Source organism: Peromyscus maniculatus, chromosome 1 (assembly GCF_049852395.1).
Source record: "Peromyscus maniculatus bairdii isolate BWxNUB_F1_BW_parent chromosome 1, HU_Pman_BW_mat_3.1, whole genome shotgun sequence".
NCBI lineage: Eukaryota > Metazoa > Chordata > Mammalia > Rodentia > Cricetidae > Peromyscus > Peromyscus maniculatus.
Window position 1 is genome coordinate 96208446 of NC_134852.1, and position 18802 is coordinate 96227247.

Sequence of the window (18802 nt, forward strand, 5' to 3'; positions counted from 1 at the left end):
AGGTGGGTGGATTCTTTGGCCAGGTCCATCTCTTGTTTCTAGAAAATGGCTCTGAGTCACAGTTTTCAGGGTCTTAGGAATGCCAAACCCACAATTCACATTTCCTATAATTTCCAATCAGGAGCAAGCATACAGCCTGATATATTTCCTGCCCATGAATCTCTGGCTCGCATATGGTCATGTATATCTGGTGTAGTTGGGTTTAGGAGAATTTGTTTAGGAGAGTGAAATTTGTTTAGGAGAGTGAAAACATGTGACTTGTTATCTCGCATAAACAATATCCTCCAGCATTTCAGGAACTATCTGTTCTTTGGCAAGGGCTTTCAGATCAGAGGCATTTTTTTTCATGGATCTTTTGGGGCATAATAGTTAAAACTTATGATGTAACTTTGGCTCTCACATTCCCCCCTTGAGCTGTATCTTGAGTCACATCCTGACTCTGTTTGAGTCACATCCTGACTCTGTGTTGGGTACCTGTTTATATTCGGATTTAATGCCCATCAGCTTAATGGTACCCAGACAGGAATTATCATTTAGTTAAGGCATCGATGATGCAAGAGCCAACAGCAATTAGCAGAAGTAGAAGGGGCAAAGGCCCTCTGATGGTTGGCATCAGAGTTACTATCTAAAACAAACCTGGAAATGAGAACAGATACCAGTTACTTACTTCATCTCAGGTCCCCTATTTTGCAAAGATTTTTTTTTGAGTACAGCCAGATTATTTCTAATGATTACTGAGATATGCATAAACAACAATTCTGTTTTAAAGCTGTATCATAACCTCTCTGTTTTACATAGAGTAGGTTACTGCCCCATCATATTATAGAATTATTTCAGCCAATAAATCTACCTGTTGATAGGTCTTGGTCTATCTGCCCTTAACAGGTCCCTTTCCTGGTATGCCAATGGGCACTATAGGTAACTATTTTGTCCCCTATGCCTGGAAATATCCTTTTTTAAAAGTTTTATACCTGAATTAGGTATTTATTGCAATTTAAGACAAGTACAAAATCTAAAAGAGTTTCATTATCATTTAAATTTATTGGGCAAGTTTTACAGCTCTAGAGGGATAGGTAACCAGACTATCAGAAGTCAGGCTATACTTAGAGCTGTGAAAGGAAGGTATCCTAGATACTTATAGCTTGGAAGAGAAAGGAACACTGACTGTTGGATGTCAGGATCTACCTTCATCTGTGAATGGAGATATCCTGGATACTACTGCTGAGAGGCAAAAGGTTCCCTGTCTATCATGAAGTCAGGATATACCTGAACCTGTGTTTCAGGGGGAATTGTCTCCCCATAGAATATCATAATTTGGCTTCTCTCTAAAAGGGAGACCTTACAACTGGGCTCTGTACCACTCTGCTAAGAGAGTTTACCAGGAGATATGCCCATTGCTGCTCTGCTCCACTCCTTTGAGGGAGATTCTCAGCAGAGCTATCACATGTTTCTCTTCTTTGCTCTACTAGGGTGTTTCCAGCAGAGATGTCCATTTTCTCTCAGCTCCAGCCAAAAACTTACTTCTATGATTCACTCAAGTAAGGGGGAAATTGCTGCAGAAGTATTAACAGAGCCCGATGAAAAGCTGTTGTACTCTACTACTTTGTAACAGAGTTTGCCAGCAGAGGTGTCCATTGCTTCTATGATCCAATCCAATAGTGAGTTTCTTATTTCCTTCAATTAAAGGTCTCCACTTAAAACACATTCAAGAGATTTATTTAGGAGGAAGGAATCCAGGAAACTGGCTGCCTTTCCAAGGGTGGAAAAAGGCAGCTCCCACCTTCACAGGCACAGGGCTTGAACAAACTCAAAAACTGGCTGGATTTTATACTCAGGAATTGGTGGGTTTCAAACTCAGAGATTGGTTGGTTTTGTGCATAGTTGTTGGTCAAGGGCAGAGTGTTTCTTTGGTTCTGGTTTCAGGTCTAACGTGTGTTTCTTTCACTGGCCCCTTTTAACTTTTTATTTATTTATTTAATTATTTATTTTTTATTATTTATTTATTTATTATTCATATTTTATATATGAGTGTTCTACATGTATGCCTGCATGGCTTATTTATTTATTTATTTATTTATTTATTTATTTATTTATTTATTTATTTATTATTTATATTTTATGTATGAGTTTTCTACATGTATGCCTGCATGACTGAAGAGGGCATCAGATTCTCTTACAGATGGTTGTGAGCCATCTGGTTATTGAACTCAGGTCCTCAGGTCCTCTGGAAAAGCCGCCAGTGCTCTTAACCATTGAGCCATCTCTCCAGACCCTCTCCCCTTTTAACATTTTTGGTCTGACTTCAGGGTCAGGGTGTTTCTATAACTGGTTCTGGATTCAGAAACAACTTGTGTTTATTTGACTTTGGTTTCAGGGTCCAGGCATGCGTTTTCCTCTGGTTTCAGGGCCAAAAAATGTGTCTTTGATGGGCTCCATTTTCAGGATCAGAGTGTGTTTCCATGGCTGGCCCTTTTACTCTACACATAGCTTTCATAATTCATAAATTTGGTAATTAATTACATTAGTACTTAGCATAACTAGAAGTATAGTTCTGAACACATTAAAGAATTTGATCATTTATATGATGATAATTACCTTGCATGTCTTAATTATCTTTATCAGTTTACAATATAAACTTTTTATTTTATTTTATAATTTAATTTAATTTTACATATCAGCCACGGATTCCCTTATTTCCCCCTTCCAGCCCCCCCCACCTTCCCCCGAACCTACCCCCCATTTCCATCTCCTCCAGGGCAAAAAATCCCGAGGATTGAGTTCAACCTGGTAGATTCAGTCCAGGCAGGTCCAGTCCCCTTCTCCCAGGCTGAGCCAAGTGTCCCTGTATAATCCCCAGGTTTCAAACAGCCAACTCATGCACTGAGGAGAGGACCTGGTCCCACTGTCTGGATGCCTCCCAAACAGATCAAGACAATCAACTGTCTCACTTATCCAGAGGGCCTGATCCAGTTGGGGGCTTCTCAGCCATTGGTTCATAGTTCATGTGTCTCCATTCGTTTGGCTATTTGTCCCTGTGCTTTATCCAACCTTGGTCTCAACAATTCTCGCTCATACAAATGCTCCTCTTTCTAGCCAATTGGACTCCTGGAGCTCCACCCAGGGCCTGGCCATGGATCTCTGCATCCGGTTCCCTCAGTCATTGGATGGGGTTTCTAGCATGGCAATTAGGGTGTTTGGCCATCCTATCACCAGAGTAGGTCAGTTCAGGCTGTCTCTCGACCATTGCCAGTGGTCTATTGTGGGGGTATCTTTGTGGATTTCTGTAGGCCTCTCTAGCACTCTGCTTCTTTCTAATTCTCATGTGGTCTTCATCCATCATGGTCTTTTATTCCTTGTTCTCCTTCTTTGTTCCTGATCCAGCTGGGATCTCCCACTCCCCCAAGCTCTCTTTCGCTTGACCCTTGCCCTTCATTACCCCCACTCACATCCAAGTTGATCATGTAGATCTCATCCATTTCTCTGTCATTGGGTGATTCCTATGTCTTTCTTAGGGTCCTGTTTTCTAGGTAGCTTCCCTGGAGTTGTGAGTAGCAGTCTAGTTATCTTTGTTTTACATCTAGTATCCTCCTATGAGTGAGTACATACTATGCTTTCTTTCTGAGTCTGTGTTACCTCACTCAGGATGATTTTTTCTAGATTCATTCATTTGCCTGCAAACCTCATGATGTCATTGTTTTTCTCTGCTGAGTAGTATTCCATTGTGTATATGTCCCACATTTTATTTATCCATTCTTCAGTTGAAGGGCATCTAGGTTTTTTCCAGGTTCTGGCTATTACAAACAATGCTGATATGAACATAGCTGAACAAGTGCCCTTGTGGTATGATTGAGAATTCCTTGGGTATATGCCCAAGAGTGGTATAGCTGGATCTTGGGGGAGATTAATTCCCAATGTTCTAAGAAAGCACCATATTGATTTCCAAAGTGGTTGTACAAGCTTGCATTCCCACCAGAAGTGGAGGAGAGTTCCCTTGCTCCACAACCTCTCCAGGATAAGGTGTCTTCAGTGTTTTTGATCTTAGCTTCTCTGACAGGCATAAGGTTTTATCTCAGAGTCATTTTGATTTGCATTTCCCTGATGATTAGGGATGTTGAGCAATTCCTTAAATGTCTTTTAGCCATTTGAGTTTCCTCTGTTGAGAATTCTCTGTTTAGTTCTCTAGCCCATTTCTTAATTGGACTGTTGGGCATTTTGATGTCTAATTTCTTGAGTTCTTTATATATTCTAGATATGAGTCCTCTGTCAGATGTGGGGTTGACAGTGTCCTTTGCTCTACAAAAGCTTCTCAGTTTCAAGAAGTCCCATTGATTGATTGTTTCTATCAGTGTCTGTGCTACTGGTGTTATATTTAGGAAGTGATCTCCTATGCCAATGAGTTCAAGACTACTTCCTACTTTCTCTTTTATCAGGTTCAGTGTAGCTGGATTTATATTGAGGTCTTTCTCCACTTGGACCTAAGTTTTGTGCATGGTGAGAGATATGGATCTATTTGCAGCCTTCTACACATTGATATCCAGTTATGCTAGCACCATTTGTTGAAGATGCTGTCTTTTTTCCATTGTACACTTTTGGCTTCTTTGTCAAAAATTATGTTCATAGGTGTGTGGATTAATGTCAGGGTCTTCAATTCGATTCCATTGGCCCACATGTTGGTTTTTATGCAAGTACCAAGCTGTTTTTATTACTGTAGCTCTATAGTGGAGCTTGATGTCAGGGATCATGATGCCTCCAGAGGTTGTTTTATTGTACAGGATTCTTTTGGCTATCCTGGGTTTTTTCTTTTTTCATATGAAGTTGAGTATTATTCTTTCCAAGTCTGTGAAGAATTATGTAGGTATTTCGATGGAGATTGCATTGCATCTGTAGATTGCTTTTCGTAAGATTGCCATTTTTACTATGTTAACCCTGCCTATCCATGAGCATGGGAGATCTTTCCATTTTCTGACATCTTCTTCAATTTCTTTTTTTTAGGGACTTAAAGTTCTTGTCATATAGGTCCTTCACTTGCTTGCTAGTGTTACCCCATGGTATTTTACATCATTTGTAGCTATTGTAAAGGGTGATGTATCTCTGATTTCCTTATCAGCCTGTTTGTCAATTGTATATAGGAGGGCTATTGATTGATCTTGTATCCTGCTATGTTGCTGAAGGTGTTTATAAGCTGTATCAGTTCCTTGGTTTAATCTTTGGGGTCACTCAAGTATACTATCATGTCCTTTGCAAATAGGGAAAGCTTGACTTCTTCCTTTCTAATTTGTATCTCCTTAATCTCCTTATCTTGTCTTATTGCTCTGGCTGGAACTTCAAGTACCAAATTGGATAAGTATGGGGAGAGTGGACAGCCTTGCCTCATTCCTAATTTTAGTGGAATTGCTTTGAGTTTCTCTCCATTTAATTTGATGTTGGCTGTTTGCTTGCTGTAAATTGCCTTTATTATGTTTAGGTATGTTCCCTGTATTCCTGATCACTCTAAGACCTTTATCATGAAGGGGTGTTGGATTTTATCAAATGCTTTTTCTGCATCTAGTGAGATGATCATGTGGTTTTTTTCTTTGAGTTTGTTTATATGGTGTATTACATTGACGAACATTTGTATGTTGAACCACCCTTCCATCCCTGCAACGGAGCCCACTTGATCATAGTGGATAATTGTTTTGATGTGCTCTTGGAGTCTGTTTGCCAGTATTTTATTGAGTATTTTTGCATCAATGTTCATGAGGGAGATTGGTCTGTAGTTCTCTTTCTTTGTTTGGTTTAGGAATCAGGGTGATTGTAGCCTCATAGAAGTAGTTTGGTAATGTTCCTTCTGTTTCTATTATGTGGAACAATTTAAAGAATATTGGTATTAACTCTTCTTTGAAGATCTGGTAGAATTCTGCACTGAAACCATCTGGTCCTGGGCTTTTTTTGGTTGGGAGAATTGTAATGACTCTTTCTATTTCCTTAGGGGTTATTGGACTATTTAAATAGTTTATCTGGTCTTGATTTAATTTAGGTATGTGGTACCTATCCAGAAAATTATCCATTTCTTATAGATTTTCCAGTTTTGTGGAGTAGAGGTTTTTGAAGTATGACTTGATGATTCTCTGGATTTCCTCAATGTCTGTTGTTATGTCCCCCTATTCATTTCTGATTTTGTTAATTTGGATGTTCTCTCTCTGTCTTTTGGTTAGTTTGGATAAGGGCTTGTCTATCTTGTTTATTTTCTCAAAGACCCAACTCTTTGTTTCATTAATTTTTTTGTATTGTTCTCCTTGTTTCTATTTTATTGTTTTCAGCTCTCACTTTGATAATTTCCTGGCATCTATTCTTCCTGGGAGACTTTGCTTCTTCTTGTTCTAGAGCTTTCAGGTGTGCTGTTAAGTCACTAGTGTAAGATTTCTCCAACTTCTTCATGTGGGCATTTAGTGCTATGAATTTTCCTCTTAGCACTGCTTTCATAGTGTCCCATAAGTTTGGGTAGGTGGTGTCTTCATTTTCATTGATCTCTAGGAAGTCTTTAATTTCTTTCTTTATTTCTCCCTTAACCCATTGGTGATTCAGTTGAGCATTATTCAGTTTCCATGAGATTGTAGGTTTTCTGTAGTTTTTGTTGTTGTTGAAATCTAACTTTAAACCATGGTGGTCTGATAAAACACAGGAAGTTATTCCAATTGTTTTGTATCTGTTGAGATTTGCTTTGTGGCCAAGTATGTGGTCGATTTTAGAGAAGGTTCCATAGGGTGCTGAGAAGAAGGTATATTCTTTTTTGTTAGGATGAAATATTCTGTAGATATAGATTAGGCCCCTTTGAGTCATAACATCAGTTAAGTACTTTATTTCTCTGTTAAGTTTCCATTTGGGAGATCTGTCCAGCGGTGAAAGTGGGGTGTTGAAGTCTCCCAGTTAAATGTGTGGGGTTTTATATGTGGTTTAAGCTTTAGTAATGTTTCTTTTACATATGTGGGTGCCCTTGTGTTTGGGGCATAAATGTTCAAATTGAAACTTCATCTTGGTGGTCTTTCCTGTGATGAGTATGTAATGCCCTTCTTGATCTCTTTTGATTGATTTTAGTTTGAAGTCTATTTTGCTGGATATTTGGATGGCTACACCTGCTTGCTTCTTAAGACCATTTGATTGGAAAGTCTTTTCCCAGCCTTTTATTTTTAGGTAGTGCCTATCTTTGAATTTGAGGTGTGTGTTTTGTATGCAGCAGAAAGATGGGTCCTGCTTTCATATCCATTCTGTAAGCCTGTGTCTTTTTATAGGTGAATTAAGTCCATTGATATTAAGGGATATTAATGACCAGTGATTGTTCGTTCATTCCTGTTATTTTTTGGTGATAGCGTGTATGTGTACTTCTCTTCTTTAGGGGTTTACTGCTGTGGCCTTATCTATTACCTGTGTTTTCGAGGGTGTTTCTTATTTCCTTAGGTTGGAATGTTCCTTCTAGTGCTTTCTGTAGGGCTGGATTTGTGGATAAATATTGTTTAAATCTGGCTTTGTCTTGGAATATCTTGTTCACTCCGTCTATGATGATTGAAAATTTTGCTGGTCATATTAGTCTAGGCTGGCATCCATGGTCTCTTAGTGTCTGCATTACATCTGTCCAGGTCCTTCTGGCTTTCAAAGTCTCCATTGAGAAATCGGGTGTTATTCTGATGGTTTTGCCTTTATAAATCACTTGGCTTTTTTCCTTTGCTACTCTTATTATTCTTTCTATATTCTGTACATTTAGTTGTTTAATTATTATGTGGTGAGGGGACTTTTTTTTGGGGTCTAGTCTGTTTGGTGTTCTATAGGCTTCTTGTGTCTTCATAGATATTTCCTTCTTTAAGTTAGAAAAGTTTTCTTCTATGATCTTGTTGAATATATTTTCTGTTCCTTTGAGTTGGTATTCCTCTCCTTTCTCTATCCCTATTATTCATCGGTTTGGTCTTTTCATGGTGTCCTAAATTTCTTGGACTTTTTTGTCATGACTTTATTGGCTTTAGTGTTTTCTTTGAATGATGAATCTATTTCTTCTACTGTAATTTCAACGCCAGAGAGCTTCTCTTCCATCTCCTGCATTCTGTTAGTTTTACTTGCATCTGGTGTCCATTCGTTTACTCAGATTTTCTATTTCTAGCATTCCCTCTGTTTGTGTCTTCTTCATTTTTTCTATTTCCCTTTTCAGGTTTTGGACTGTTTCCTTCATCTGTGCCATTGATTCTTCATGGTTTTCTTTTAGGGCTTTATTGTTTTCTTCTAGGTCTTTATTGTTTTCTTCCAGGGCTTTATTGTTTTCTTCGGCTTTATTTGTCCTTTCCTCTAGTGTTTTTTTTTATAGCCTTCTTCCCATTTTTTTGTCTTTTCCTCAATTTCATTTGTGATTCCTTCTATATAAGCTTATACCTTCTTCATGATGTTATTCATAAGGCTGGTTTCTTCTGCTTCTTCAATTTTTTGATGTACAGGTCTAGATATTGGAGGAGGGCTAGGTTCTGGTGATGCTGTATTGCTTTTCATTTTGTTGTATGTACTTCTGCCTTGATGTCTGCCCTTCTCCTTGTGGTTTCATGGTCTTATCAGCATACTTTGTCCAGACAGAGCTGACAAATTCAGGAAGTCTCTGTCTTTTGTCCAGATGGGAGCTCCAGGGCAGGATGGCAGCTAGGGGCTGGTCTCTAAGTCTCAGGAAGTGGCTGGAGTTTTGAGCAGATGGCATGGGGGCAGGGCATGGAGATTGCAGGGTCTGCCAGGGGTCTTGGAGAAGGGGAGTCTTCCCTGTGGGGATGGAGGGGATCCTGCCTGATGGCCAGAACCTGGGGCCAAGTTGGGCAGGTCTTCCTTGAAATGGCTGGTGCCCAGGAATGGGATCTAGGTTGAGCCCAGGCACTCACCTCTTGTCCAGATGTAAGGTCCGGGGTAGGATCCACATGGGTGACAAATTACAAAGTTTGGCTACCAGGGCAAGATATATTCTTGCATATGAATGCATGGATATTCAGTTTTAATAACTTATTATAATAAGCATTGTTTTTAAATCCCAGCTTTCATAAACCTTGTTTTCAGGATATGACAGGATTTATCATATGAAAATCCGTCTTTATTCAAAATATCTTGGAGACCTATTGTTGCCTTTTTGATAGGCCCACACCACATTGTCACCTTTAATAGAAATGTCACATGACATCTGCTGTCTCCAATCCTAGCAAAGATGGCTATCATCCTTGTAGCTGCCTTAAGATGGTGCCAATCCATGTGTTGTTTATATCCTAAAATGCAACCATACTATATGTTTCCTTTATGATTACCTATAAATATATTCTTAGCTATCAACTCCCAGTGTTACATTAATTTTTTTTAACAGATTTTACATATATTTAACCATATCCAACATAATAAACTTGTAGATTTGAGTTACAGAATGTTCACATAAACCACATCTAATATTTTGGCTGTTCTAATTTGCTTTCTTTTCCCTGTCATAGTGTCAGGGAGATCAACTGATACAGGACATATAGAAAATGTTTAAATATGCATGGATCTAGAGAAGGAAGAACCAAAACCCAACTCCAGAACCAGCTTTCTAATAAAAATAGAATAGCATAAGACAACTTTAATCTTATCCACAACCAAAAGGTATCTGAACTCCTGCTAACCTGAATCCTGTGACCAGAGAGCTCAGAGATAAATTCTGAATCCCAGTCATAAAGGCTTTCATTGCAGCTGTGGATAGAGGTGGCTGGTGGCAGCAGAGACAGCAAAAATATCTGACTCATTTCTGTCTCAGCTCCATGCTTGCAATAAAACTTACAGATACACCAGAAAACAGACAGACAAAACTTTTCAACAAAACAAGCAAACAAACTTTCTTGAAAAATAGGCAGAAGAAAATTCCCAAGAAGACAGACAAAACTTTCTGCAGGAAGCAGACCAAACTTTCCAATCAACCAGAACCAGGCACTTTGGTGATATCTCTCTATTTTCCCTGGATGGGAGAATATTGGAGTCCTGTCAAGCCCCTTCCATATCCCAGATAGGGATCCCACAAAACAGAACCAGCTGATGACTCACCAGGAAGTCTCCATAGCTGCTTGCTGCATTTATCAGCATGTCAATTCACTCCAATAGTCCATGAACTGAAGGCTGTCTCAGAGCCTTGGAATGTCTCAAAGCCTATGCCTCCTGAAACAGCCCATCAGCCCTGGAGTTACCAAGTGACCATCCAGCTTCAGAATTTGGTTGGGTTGTCTGAATCTCAGGGGGCGGGGCTCTAGAAATTGTTAATTCCATTGGTAAAGAATGAGACCAACACTGTATTTTAAAATCAAATTTGAAACAAGCTTTATTTAAATATTGGCCAGGTGGATGGACTCTTTGTCCAGGTCCATCTTTGGGTTTCCAGAAAATGGCCCCTAGTCACAGTTTGCAGGGACTTAGGAAGGCCAAACCCACAATTCATATTTCCCATTAGATCCAATCATGGGCAGATATACATCCTGATGTATCTTTGCCAATATCCAATCAGGAACAAGCATGCATCCTGATGTACTTACTGCCTATGAATCTCAATCCACATGTGATCAAGCACATCTGGTGTAGTTGGGTCAAACAAACTTGTTTAGGGGAATGAAAACATGTGACTTGTTAACTCTCATTAACAATAGCCTCCAGAATTTCAGGAACTATTTGTCATTAGACAAGTGGCTTTTAGAACAGAGGCATTTTTGTTTCATGGATCTCTTAGGCATATTAATTAAAACTTAAAATGTAACTTTGGCCATCACAGAATGGCCTGTGACCAGTGGTGAAGGAACTTTTGCAAGATCATAAATAAAAATCAAATGTATACTGCTGTATACTTATAACTCAGTGGTTGTTGTTATTATTATTAAAGATTTGACAATATGCTTTTATTAACTTTAATAAAAGCCATTTCTTTAATTTTTGAAATTATAATATAATCATATCATTTCCTTCTTTCCTTCTCCTTTTCTTCTTCCAGACCCTCCTTCATACCTCTCCTTGCTCTCTTTCAAGTTCATGGCCTCTTTTTTTTAGTTCCCCCCTCATTTTCAGAGGGGAAGAATATCAGTAAGTGTCCTAGAGGTCCTTCTTGTGATAATTTGTCAGAGAATGAGATGCTTTTTGCCCTTGTCCTAAAATTTTGCCTGAGGCTAACTCAAAGTTTTGGGTTAATGGTTTTGGCAGAGGAGACTTCAAGACTTCCTAGTATTTTTTGTGTGGCTGTTAGTAATTATTTATGCATATCTATAATAGAAAGGAGCAAGCTGGACAAAAAGAAATACAAAATGTACAGTTTGAGGAATAAAGTAGCACCAGTAAGTGTCTAAGTTCAGTTCTCAAAGAGATAAAATGTTTTTTTAAAAAAGCTTGATATTAATTGGAATAAAGGGAGTGGTAACCTTAGGTCAAGACCCAACTCATCTAAACTTCCAACTTGTGAAAATAAAGGAAAGTTATGCAGGGAATGGAACCATCAACAAAAGAACGCTGATGCAAATGTAGTTGAAGTAGGGAGCCTAGTTCTAGTCCCAGCAAACAGTAGAACTTGGCAGATTTGGCCACATAGTTCTTGCTTTAGAATTAAGAATACAAGAAAATGGTTGTGGAATCTTGCTATGCAGTTGAGGAAATCTCCTGAGGCCAAGTGTGTGTAAGGGGTATCCCTGCATGAAGGCCCAGGGATATCATTGCATGAAAGTAAAGGCAAAGCCTGGACTGTGTTGGAGACTCCAAGATATTGGAAATGCCAGAGTTATTGGATACCTGCTAAGGAAAGCTGCAGATCACATGGAACCAGATGCAGAGAGAAGTATGTTTCAGTCAACAAAATTGAAAGGAGTTGGAAAACTGAAGAGTGCTTTGACATCACACAAGGAGATGCAGAATTGGAGTTCTCCCAGCTGTTTTTTTTTTGGGGGTTTCTTTGGTCCAGGAGTTCCTCACTATGGTCCCTTTCCTCCTTTCAGAATGATAATGTATATACCATGCCATTGTATATTGAAAGTATGTGATCTATTTTTATTTTTATTTTACATGGGGTTGAATTTAGAGACTGTCTTGAGTTTCAGAAGAAACTTTGAACTTTGAACTTATGTTGTCACTGTGATAGAATATAGGTACTTTTGAGGTTGAACTGATTGCATTTTTACATTATGATATGGCTAAAAGTCTATGGGGGCCAGGGTGTAGAATGTGCTAGTTTGAATAAAAATGATCCCTGTAGGTTGATATTTTTGAATCCTCAGTCACCAGGGAGTGGCACTATTTTGAAGGAATAGAAGGATTAGGTGGTGTGATCTTGTTGCAGAAAGTCTGTCACCAGGTTTGAGATTTGAGGTTTCAAAAGTCCATGCCAAGTCTAATGTCTTTGGGCCTACAGATCAATATGTAACTCTCAAATACTTCTCCAGCACCATGCCTAAAATACCTGCAGCCATGCTCCCCATCAAGATGATAATGGATTAAACTGCTAAGTGTAAGCAAGCCCCTAATTAAATGCTTTCTTTTATCAGAACTGCTTTGATTATACCTCTCCACATCAATGGAACAGTGACTAAGACAGTTAACATATAGGGTAAATAAATCAATTACAACAGCTACAAAGATTCTGTATCATTTATAATATATTTACATCCTTTATTAGAAATTGAATTCTGTGAGTTTGTAGAAAACACAAAACGTTAAGGTTGGACACAACAATCAGTGACATGATTATAGGACATATTTAATGTATTTACTCAGAAAATGCTGTATGTAACTAATCATTAAATTATTTTCTGAATATTCATACATAAAATCCCCATCCAAAATTTATTGATGAAGGCCAAAGTAATTGCAAAATTAAATCATGGCAATAATTACTCCAAAATAAGAAAGAGAAATAAATGTAAGTGAAATATAATAATGTGTAGAATTCTTTCAGTGTTATTTGCCCACAACATTTAATGCAGAAATGATTAATAATTAACTCATTGTATAATTTATTAAATGCAAGTTCAAATCCAAATAGACATACACAACTAATAGAGAAGTCAAATATTATACCTATGTGTAGCAGGAATCTTAAAAGTTCTTATTAACAAAATCAAACCCGAGGCCAGTTATTGGGGTCATTGCTGGTAGATCAGAGAGACAGAACAAGCCACAGCTATCTCATCTCGCCAGATCCTCAGCTGGTCTTGTCTCCTCAGACTGGAGGCCTCTGAGTCCTCATCCGGAATGGGTCTCAGCTGAATTACTGCTCAAAAGCCTGAATGCTCAACCAGCCAAAATCTTCTAATTTCTGGTCCTCACGCCTTATATATCTTTCTCCTTTCTACCACCACTCCCTGGGATTAAAGGCTGGCTTTCTGGGATTAAAGGTGTGTGTCACCATGCCTGGCTATTTCCAATGTGGCCTTGAACTCACAGAGATCCAGAGGGACTTCTATCTCTGGAATGCTAGGATTAAAGGAGTGTGCTATCACTGCCTAACTAGTGGCTTGTCTGTTCTCTGACCCCAGGTAAGTTTATTAAGGTACACAATATTTTGGGGAACACAATACCACCACACCTATGATTGTCAGTTTTATTCTATTGCAACAAATGTGTCAAGGTAATGAGCTTCCAAATGAAAATCGGTTACTTAGATTCAGAGTTTGGAGATTTCCCTCAATCAGAATGTTGTTTGATTTATTGCTATGGTCTCACAACACCACCACACATCAATTATGGTCTTCATTGCTTCATTCATTGCTGGGATTCCGAAAAAGAAAATAATAGGGAAAATTGGGATCCTATAATCCCATTACAGGGTATACACTACCAATATCTTAAACCTACTAAGTATACCACATACAGACAGCACTAACATGAAGATAAAATAATTTAGTGTGTAAGTGTTTGAATGGCCCTCACACCCAAACTACAGCAAGGCTGGATATGTAGAAATATCACATATTTATCACAGACATCTTTTATTTTTACCTCCCATTCAAACTCCAAATTAAAGTGAATTACTGAAGCCACCAAGAAAGTTCCTTTGCTCAACCACAGAAATTCTGATTAGGAAGATAGTCAGATGAGCTGACATGTTGATTCAGGTATTTATGGGATTCTTTCTTTAAAAATAACAACTTCTAGTCCCAATATAAAGAAATGATCACTGGAACATTTTCATAGCAACATATCAATATATTTAGTTTTTATATGATGCAAACTCCAATCTCACCTTGCCATTCTCTTCTTGCAGGTCCTTTTCTTCCCTCCCAAAGTTTATCCTGCATCTTCCATGACTCAGATATTCTATTATTCTCTCATCAGCAGCCCCTCTACCATACCTTGCATTACCTTCGATTCTCATTTTCCTCTTATCATCGCGCCCCTTAGCATATATGTATATATATTTAAATATAGATTTTGCATTTGAGAGAAAGCATTATATTTCTCATTTTGGGTTTGGTTTAGTTCACTTGATGTAATGATATGTAGTTCTGTCTATTTTCTTGATAATCTAATAGTTTGATTAATCTTTACATTAAATAAATCTTATAAGGTATCTCTAGTACCCTTTTTTATCTATTATTCAGTTATTGGATATGTAAAGTGGTACCTCTACTTGCTTATTGTGAATAGTATAGCAATAGCTATGCATGTGTATTTGATATGAGCTGACTTATATTTCTTCAGTTATTTAATATGGAAGCATATAACTGGATCGCATGGTAGTTCTATTTAAGTTTCTTATGGAATCTTCATAGTAGTTCCTATAGTGGCCAAACCACTTTACAATACTAACAGTATTTTCTTTTCTTTTTTCTTTTTTTAATTAAGAGATTTTATATTCATTCTACATATTAACCACAGATTCCCCTGTCCTCCCTCCTCCCCTCCAGGCTTCACCTCCAACCTACCTCCCCATTCCCACCTCTTCCGAGGCAAGGTCTCCAATGGGGAGTCAGCAGAGCCTCAACATTCAGTTGAGGCAGGTCCAAGCTGCTCCTTCTTGCACCAAGGCTGTGCAAAGTGTCTCACCATAGGCACTAGGCTCCAAAAACTGTTTCATGCTCTAGGGACAGGGCCCAATCCCACTGCTTGGGGGCTCCCTATACAGTTCAAGCTCAATAACTGTCTTGCTTATTCAGAGTGCCTAGTCCAGTACCATGGGGGCTCCTCAGCTATTGGTCCACGGTTCATGTGTTTCCACTACTTTGGCTAGTTGTCTCTGTATTTTTTCAAGTCATGGTCTTGATATCCCTTGCTCATGGAATCCCTCCTCTCTCTCATCGATTGGACTCCTGGAGCTTTGCCTGGGAGGCGGCTGTGGATCTCTGCATCTGGTTCCATCAGTCACTGGATAAGGGTTCTATGATGACAGTTAGGCTATTCAGCCCTCTGATCACCAAAGTAGGTCAGCTCAGGCACCCTCTCAACAATTGCCAGTAGTCTAGGGTGGAGTCATCCTTGTACATTCCTGGGAACCTCCCTAGCACCATGCTTCTCCCTGTTCCTATGGGGTCTTCATTTATCATGGTATCTCTTTCCTTGCTCTCTCACTCTGTTCTTGTTCCAGCTCAAACCTCCTGTTTCCCCATCTCCTCTTCACTTCACCCCCATTTACTCCTCAGAGAGGGTAAGGCCTCCCATGGGGAGTCAACAAAGTCTGGCTGATCAAGTTGAGGCAGGACCAAGCCCCTCCACCCTACATCAAGGCTGAGCAAGGTATCCCTCCATAGAGAATGGGCTCCAAAGAGCTATTTCATGCACTAGTGACAAATCATGGTCCTACTGTTAGGGGACCAACAAACCACACAAGCCACTCAACTGTCATCCACTTTCAGAGGGCCTACTTCAGTCCTACTCAAGCTCCCCAGCTGTCAGTGAGGCCAGAGTCTGTGAACTCCCACTAGCTCAGGTCTGCTGTCTCTGTAGATTTCCCCATTATGATCTTGATCCTCCTTGCACACACAATCCCTCCTCCCTTTCTTCAACAGGACTCCAGGAGTTTGGCCCAATGCTTAGTTATGTATCTCTGTACCTGCTTCCATTAGTTACTGGATGAAGAGTAAGGACTATATACTATTATGGTGATATTTTATTGTACTGAAATGTGATTTTATTTGTATGTTAATAAATAAAGTTGCCTGGGGGTCAGAGCTAATAGCAAGCCATTGCAGAAGCTGGGTGGTGGTGTTGTATGCCTTTAATCCCAGCTTTTGGGAGGCAGAGCTAGGCAGATCTCTGTGTGTTCAAGGATACAGTCAGCATGGAGACACATGCCTTTAATCTCAATACCAACCATAGAAGACCTAGAGGTCTGTACAGACAGGCAGTGACAAGGTGGTCATGTGGTTTGGTTTACAACCAATGAGAAGGCAGAACAAAAAGTCTTTATAAAGACAAACACACAGAAAGTAGTTCTCTTGGCTGAAGAGGATAGCTGCAGAGTGAAGGGTAAGGCTCTTAGCTCTGACCTGTTGGGCTTTCTTCTTTGCATTGGTTCTGTTTCTTATTGAATAAGACGGTTACTTCTACAGGTTATTATTACAAACTGTTTAGGATAATTAAGAAATGTATGTTAGTAGTTAGTCATCAATAACAATCAAACTTGTAGTCATGTTTCAAGGTCAAACAGAGATTTATTTTAGATAGTCAGATGGTCTTCAGCACTTTAGAGATCTACAGAATATGGCATTTAAGATGTTTTAATAGCATAAGGATTTTTCATGACAGTGAGAAATGTGTGCTCCTGGCAGCACCAATTTACTTAAAAATGGATGGTAGACATTGAAGAACCTCCATATGGAGATTTCTTTCAATGTTAGTCATTTGGCCAAGAACCTGCCTTTGCTTTGACTGCTGACAGTATGCTGTCCAAATTGGACAAGTAGAACACAAAAGAAGGCAACTGCCAAACTTTGCCAAGTCAAGGTAGGACAGTCCTTCAAAATTTCCTGCTTCACAATAATTTTTGTCAGATATTATAAGTCTATAAGCTGAAGATGGCTGCCCCAATGTTGCAGAGGAAACTTGTATGATTGTCTAGGTAGCCAGATCTCTTTTTGTAATTTCTATAATTTTGGGAGTTTCTTGCTCTGCATTTCCTGTTTATTAAGGTAATATTTTATCCTTCTTTGGTCTCTGATAGGGTTGAAGACTCAAAAGTTAAACTGTTTTTGTTACCAAATTTAAAAACTACAAAAGAAATGTAAAGTTTGTAAAGGTTGAAAGACATAAAAGCTTAAGTTGTTTATCTAAAAAATGTTTTAAGGTCTAAAAAGATATTTTTGGGTTGGTAACACAATTTATGACAAAAATCATTTAGGTACAAAACTTTGGATTCATCAAAATAAGAGAGATAATAGAGTATTTTCTAAAAAATGGCCAAATATGAATGGACTTGACATTGTAATGTAATTCTTACCTCAATAATTGTTCTTATTATATATTGTTTTACAGTGCTAGAGTTAAACCCTCTCTTTTCTACTTAGACAAAAGGGAGAAATGTTGTGGAATATTTGTTTACACCATGTAAAGATGTGATTGGTTTAATAAAGAGCTGAATGCATAATGGCTTGGTAGAAGAGAAGAGGTGGGATTTCTGGTGAAAGAGAGAACTCTGGGGAGAAGAGATGCAGGGATTCACTAGCAGGCTTGGAGCTAGTAGTATATGTTGCACTGAGGAAAGATAAATGCCACATGGCAGAACATAGATTAATATATGTAGTAATATTCTGTGTATGCTCTAACAAATAAAACTTGCCTGATGATCAGAGGACAATGCCAGCCACTGGTTAGCCATAGAGGCCAGGCAGTGGTGGCACACACCTTTAATCCCAGCACTTGGGATCTCATGCCTTCACTCCTAGCACTTAGTGGCACATATGCCTTTAATCCCAGCAATAGGGAGGTTGAGACAGAAGGAGATATGGCTGGGTGCAGGAAAGGAATGTAAAGTGGGAGGACACAGGAGCTCAGTCTTTTTGGCTGGGGAGTTGGTAAGGTGAGACGTGGCTGTGGCTTTTTTCTTAGTCCCTCTGATCTTTCAGCATTTACACAATATCTGGCTCTGGGTTTTTATTAAGACCAATTAGGGTTCAGGGTACAAATATAAGCAGGCTAATTTGAGTTATAAGAGCTAGTTGTGGACATGCCTAGGATAAAGGCCAAGCTTTCATAATTTATAACAGGTCTTTGTGTTGTTATTTGGGGGCTGGTGATCCAAAGATAGTACAACAAGATAGCTTGCTACAACACACACACACACACACACACACACACACACCTCTACATCATCTACAAACTAAGATATTTTGATTTCTTCTTTTCTAGTTTATATTCCTCTGATTTCCTTCAGTTGCCTTGTTAAGTACTATGTTGAATAGGAATGGAGAGAGTGGGCAACAATATCCTGTTCCTGATTTTAGTAGAATTGCTTTGAGCTTCTCTCCATTTAATTTTGTGTTGTTTATGAGTTTGATTATGTTGTGATATTCTCTTTGTATTAAAGAAGGCCTTTAAATAAGCAATGAAAGAGCATGACCAGTGAGGGTGTGTGACATGGGGGTGGATAGTATCAGTCCAATTGCTGTGGAGGCTGAAATACTGGGTAATAATTTTCCATCTCTCCTTAATACAAAGGCTGAATAACCTGCAACACTGTCAGGGCAATCAGTCCCTAGTGGAGTAGCTCATCAAAGACATTAGAAATACTTCGTTATCTCCATCTGAAGTCCCCACAAATAACAGTGGCTAGAGGACCATTTAGAAGGTATAGATGCTATTGAAGGAACTGAGAAGTGGGAATTGTGTG